Source organism: Lepus europaeus, chromosome 15, assembly GCF_033115175.1.
Source record: "Lepus europaeus isolate LE1 chromosome 15, mLepTim1.pri, whole genome shotgun sequence".
Taxonomy (NCBI): Eukaryota; Metazoa; Chordata; class Mammalia; order Lagomorpha; family Leporidae; genus Lepus; species Lepus europaeus.
The window spans coordinates 10647823-10654408 of record NC_084841.1 but is presented as its reverse complement, the minus strand read 5'-3'; positions in this window follow the sequence as shown (position 1 = coordinate 10654408).

The following is a 6586-nucleotide window of genomic DNA, read 5'->3' as shown; positions in this document are numbered from 1 at the left end:
ACCTCCAATGTATCTGGTACAATGCTTTGCAAATTTAGTAAATGTTCAGTGAATGCTGGTTGAAATCATGAATTCAAAATTTGATTTTCATCGTTTATTTTTAAGCAGGAATGTTAGTCAAGCTCTTGCTTCCCATAAGACGTTTTTCAACTTTTTCCTTAATTACTTTTCTCCAATTATGCAACAGAATGTTTTAAGGAGGTTTCCCACATTAGCAGGCGCTGAGGAGGTTTTAGCAGCTTTGGAAGCCCTGCTCAGAGCCCAGAGAACCCACATTCCTTCCTTCCAAAGAGAAAGGTCAAAGAGCAAGGTCAAACCTACCAAAACAAGACTTGTTAGCGGCCAGTTTTAACCCAGACCAACCATTCTGCTTTTCTAAGCCTCTCTCTCCCTTGCCCCTGATTATGGCCTCCAGACCAGCAGCCAAAAATGTAGGATGTGGGAAAACTGGAGCCAGAGAGCAAAACCAGAGTGTTTTTGCCTTTGGAGGGGAAAAGGCTTCTGTTGTTGCTTCTTTGTTTCCGCCTCTCTCTGTTCAAGGTTAGACTTTACCAAGTATTAGCTAAATTCATTGGGATAGTCACTGAACCCTTTGTGCAAAGTGAGGTGCCACTAGTGATTTTATACTGTGGATAATACCCACTTTGGGGGCATTGATTTCTTTATACCTATTGGGAAAAAAAACTCCTTAAGGCCAGTAAAAGAAAATCAGCTTATCTATGTAAAATTTTTATTTTTTTAAGATTTATTTATTTATTTATTTGAGAGGCAACATTACAGAGAGGGAGAGAGAGAGAGAGAGGGGTCTTCCATCTGCTGGTTCACTCCCCAGATGGCCGCAATGTCCAGAGCTGGGCCGATCTGAAGCCAGGAGCCCGTAACTTCTTCCAGGTCTCCCACATGGAGGCAGGGACCCAAGCACTTGGGCCATCTTCCACTGCTTTCCCAGACCATAGCAGAGAGCTGGATCGGAAGTGGAGCATCTGGGACTCAAACCAGCACCCCTATGGGATACTGGCACCACAGGTGGAGACTTAGCTTACTACACCACAGCGCTGGCCCCTAAACTTTCATTCTAAAGTGAATCTACTTGGTTCTCACCATATCCATTTTTCTCCTCTTTGAAGGCCCCATAGACTTCAATTCCCAGCCTCCCGTGCTGGTGGGGCCCTGTGACTCTATTCTGTCTGCTGTGGTATATGCATCTCATTTTCCCTTCCTCATTCACATCAGCCTTACTGGCCACATGTTCTAGGGTAAAGTCACCCAACCTGCAACAGACTATTACACAAATGGATGGACTTTTATTTTTGTTAAGTCATGAAATTTGGAAGTCTATTTGCTGGCATGGCATTTTGACCAATCTATAGTCTTCAATTCAGTCCAATTATTTGGTTTGCTTGTTTGTTTGGTTAGTTGGTTTAAATTCATCATGAAGGGCTGGCTCTGTGTCCTCTTTCCCCATTCCATGAATGTGGTACAAGGAAGCATCTCAGGAAGGTACACACCTGCATTAGTCCCCAGCACTCTTCCCCAACTCTTTATTGATCTCCCAAGACTTGACCTCAGGTGGCTTCCTCGTTGGTCTGCTGACCCCAGTCCACACAATGCCAATTTTCATGTCTTTATTCCTTGTGTCTTTCCCTAGGAAGTTTGTCAGGAACTTATTGCAGCTCCTCAAGCTTGGATATTCCTAAAATGTGCTAATGAGATTAAGTGAACCTCTGCAGACACCAGCTCTACCCTGCAGGAGTGGTCCTCATGACAGAGCTCTTTGAAAGAGCTGCATAACTTGCCTCCCTCCCTTACCTCTGTTTCTCTCTGCAGCCTGCTACAATCCAGCTCCCCTCCCTGCAACTCTGTGGAGCTCACTATCACCGGCATCACCTAAAGGACATTCCCCAGTCCTCGATGTTCATGTGTGTGTGTGTGAATGAGAGGTGTGGGGGGACCTGTTCCCCAGTCCTAGTGTTTCCTCCCATGGATGTCAACTTACCTTCTTGGTGCTTTTGGGAGGAGGAACTGGGCAGGCACAGTCTTGCCCTTCCCCACTTTTTCTGTTGGTAGCAGCAGCTATGAGGAGCTGGTATTCTGCCCTGCCTTCCTCCCTCCCTTGTGTGAGGAGGTCTGCGTTGGTCCAGCACTACTTGTGCCAGGGTGAGTAAGGAATCCAGGTTTCAGCATGAGAGACTCTCATTAATGCCATACACTCAAGCCAAAGCCTCCATTATCACTTTATCAGTAATGAAGGTGCTAGGTCAGTGCTCCAACTATCTACTCCCTTACTTCTCTCTTAATCAGTCTAGAGTGCAATTAGGGAAAGCAGCAAACATTTGTTGAGCCCCCACAAACCCTGGTATGGTTTACCAACCTCTCTTGATCATTGCTTTCTTCTCTTGGCTTGTGTTACCCTAAACATTCTTGGTTTTCCTCCTAACATTTTCAAGTCTTCACAGACTCTTTACTCCTCCCCCTACAACCATTCCTTAAACTTCTATGCCTCCTTACTTCTGATAATTCTAGAAGTAAATCATCTCTGCTCACTGCTTACATAAATATATAAGCAACTTCTTCCCTGTCTGGCACTTCTCTTCCCATATAGATACTGGTTTTAGTGCAGGAATCACTGCACTAAACCTGAGCTTCAGATGCACAAAGCTGCCAGCTGCTCAGTGGGCAACTGGCAGGTGTCTAAACTCAACATATCCAAGTTATTACCCTTTCTTTCCCTCTAATCTGCCCCCATTTCAGTGAGTGCCATGATCACTCACCAAGACATCTGGCCATCATCATGCCCTCTCCCTCAGCTACAGCTCCAAAATCTTGTCTGCCATGTGATTCTCTTGATATTACCACTTAAATATCCCTTTCATCTTTCCACATATTTCCATCCCTACAAGCCACCATCATTTCTTAACTGAGTTACTACAACACTCAAAATCCTTAGGCTTCTCTTGGAGTTACAACCTCCACTTTATTCACCACACTACAACGATTACAACCCTTCCAAAGTGCACTTCGATTCATGCCACTGCCTTGCTTAGACTCCTTCAGTGGTTTGAATCTTCACTGTGGCAGGCAACACCTGGTCCATGTTTCCCCTGAAGCCTTTCCCTGTCTCCTCCATCATCTTAAGCTCCATACTTTTTGACCTTTTGCATGTGCATCTCCTTCTGCATGCAGTGTTGCTGCAACTCACAGAACCCTTCACAGCCCAGTTACATGAGACTTTCTCAAGAAGCTTCCTCACCCCCCAAACTGTATACACTAAGTTCCTTAGCTGTCCCCATTGGCGCTGTATTTAACTCTGTTCTACTCTCATCATTGTGTGTTATGATGGCCTCTGTATTCACATGCGATGGTGGACTCTGTGTTGCCCAGCTGCTGGCAGCACTGTCAGCAGACAGCCTCCAGCTGTCACCCTCTTCAAGACCTGCCTCCTCCTATCTAAGACCATAACCACTCCCAGGGTAGCCTACATGAAGATTGACTCAGGAGTGTGAGGCCTTGCCATTTCAGCCAAATGTAGGATGACTCTGATGGACTGTTGAGTTTGGCCAAGGCTGTTCTTGGACCTGCCTCGCAGCTGATAAATATCTGACAGTGTATCATGTTATTAAAAAAAAAAAAAGGAACAGATGGACAATGTCATTCACTCTCAGTCAAAGGGTCATTCTCTTTGGATTATAAGGCAGCAAGATAGAAATAAAGAAACTATTTGTATTGCAATAATCATCCTAAATTAGGTAAAGTCAAGTCTGCACTAAGCAATACCCTGTGAGATCACAGAAACCTGTTCTCCCATTATGCAGCAAGCTAGTTTCAGGACAGGGAAAGACTGTCCACCCTAAGTATTTTGTTTTGGCACATGTCCATGACTGATCTATGGCTGCTGACAACTATTTTACTTAAATAGCATCACCGACATGGCTGAACTGATTGGCTTTATTTTTCAGACTTGCAGATAATGAGTACACTCAGAACACTATCAGTTAATTAATTAACAGCTATGGCACATTAAGAGTGAAGCTTTGATTTGAACTCAGGTCTTTTAAAAAAGTAACAAGTTTCTCCCAATTGAAATACAAACAAAATGAAAACCAGGAATGATTATTCAAAGTTGGAAAACAATATAAATGCTGAGGGCAACGACTGTACTGTACTCAGGGTTGGATTTTTTTTTTTAAAGATTTTATTTAGTTAGTTGAGAGCTAGAGTTACAGAGAGAGAGACAGAGAGAAATGTCTTCCATCCACTGGTTCACTCCCTAAATGGCTGTTAACAGCTGGAGTTGGGCCAATCCGAAGCCAGGAGTCAGGTGCAGGGCCCAAGCCATTGTGCCATCTTAACTGCTTTCCCAGGCCATAAGCAGAGAGCTGGATCAGAATAGGAGCAGCCAAGACATGAACCAGCACCTGTATGGGATGCCAGTGCTGCCTACTGCACCACAGTGCCAGCCGCTAGGGTTGGAATTTCATTAGTTACAATCTGGGGGCCAGCCTTGTGGTGTGGTGTGTAAACTGCTACCTGTGACACCAGCATCCTATATGGGCACTGATTCAAGTTCCAGCTGCTCCACTTCCAATGCAGCTCCTTGCTAATGTGCCTAGGAAAGCAGCATCTACATGGGAGACCTGGATGAAGCTCCTGGCTCCTGGCTTCACCCTGGCCCAGCCCTGGCTATTGCTGCCATTTGGGGAGGGAACCAACAGATTGTAGATCTTTTTCTCTCTCTCTTTCTCTCTCTCTCTCTCCTCTTCTCTCTATGTAACTTTGCTTTTCAAATAAATAAATCAAGCAATTTTTTAAAATAAAAGGTACAATCTGAGAACTTCCTGTATGAAGTAAATACTTTAGGTGGCAATATGACAATATGCTTGATTATTATTAAAAGAAAAATGTTAGAAATGGAAGACTTTCAAGAAAAAAATCATTGTACCTATGGAGTATGTCTGTTTCAGTTACTCTAATAGAATTATTGGAACTGGGTAATTTATAAAGAGAATAAACTTATTTCTTTTAGTTCTGGAGGCTGACATCCATGGTCAAGGGGCATACTTCTGGTGAGGGCCTTCTTGCTGCAACATCTTATTTATTTATTTATTTATTTGAAAGTCAGAGTTAGAGAGAGAGAGAGAGAGAGAGAGAGGTCTTCCATGTGCTGGTTCACTCCCCAATTGGCCGCAATGGCCGGAGCTGCACCAATTCGAAGCCAGGAGCCAGACGCTTCTTCTAGGTCTCCCACATGGGTGCAGGGGCTCCAAGGACCTGGGCCATCTTCCATTGATTTCCCAGGCCATAGCAGAGAGCTGGATTGGAAGTGGAGCAGCTGGGACTTGAACCGGTGCCCATATGGTATTCCGGTACTGTAGGTGGTGGCTTTTTTACCCACTACACCACAGTGCCAGCCCCATTCCAACATCTTGTGGTGGAAAGCAGAAGGGGGAGTGAGAGAGAGAGGGAGAGAGAGTGAGATTAAAAGCCTCAAGTCCTCTCATAATCACTGGTAAGCCACTCAAGAGAGTGCATTCTCATGACTAAATAACTCCTATTAGGCCCTGCCTCCCAACACCAGTGCCTTGAGGATTAAGTTTCCAACACATGCTTCATGTGGCACACATGATGGAGGCCAGTCTGCTCTTATTGATCACTGTCACTTGGTAATCTTGTTGCAGTGTGGGAAAACTTTTCCCTTCCAACGCAGGGTATAAAACATGTTATATAAAGGAAGAGAACGATCCAACATGGGAAGCAGGATACACAGCAGACTCATAGAATGGCAGATGTCCTAAACAGCACTCTGGCCTCAGAATCAGCCCTTAAGGCATTCGGATCCGGCTGAAAAGCCCATGAGAGTATTTCAGGCATGGAAAGCCAAGACACTGTGGCAAAAAAAAAAAAAAAAAAAAAAAATGACCTAAATGAAAGATCTCTGTGAGTGAGATCCCAGTGAAAAGAACAGGTCATCAAAGAAGGAGGTACCTTTCTCTGAAGGGAGGAGAAAACTTCCACTTTGATTATGGCCTTGTCTAAATATGATCAGAGTCGGTGAACTCAAGAGGCTTCCATAGCCTTGGCAACTCATGACAAGAGTCTAGGGTGATTACTGATGCCATAAACAAGAGTATCAATTTGTTAAGTCAACAACAGGAGTCACTGTGCACTTATTCCTCATGTAGGATCTCTGTCCTTAAGGTGCTGTACATTGTGATTTAATGCTATAACTAGTACTCGAACAGTGTTTTACACTTTGTGTTTCTGTGTGGGTGCAAACTGTTGAAAGCTTTACTTAATATATGCTAAATTGATCTTCTATATATAAAGATAATTGAAAATAAATCTTGATGTGAATGGAAGGGGAGAGGTAGTGGAAGAGGGGAGGGTTGCGGGTGGGAGGGAAGTTATGGGGGGGAAAAGCCATTGCAATCCATAAACTGTACTTTGGAAATTTATATTCATTAAATAAAAGTTAAAAAAAAAACATGTTATACTGAAACTGACACATCCACGTGGAAACACTATTTCTCCCATACCTTCTTTGATCAGTGACAAAAACTTCAATCCCTGCACAGCTAAGCAATCTAAT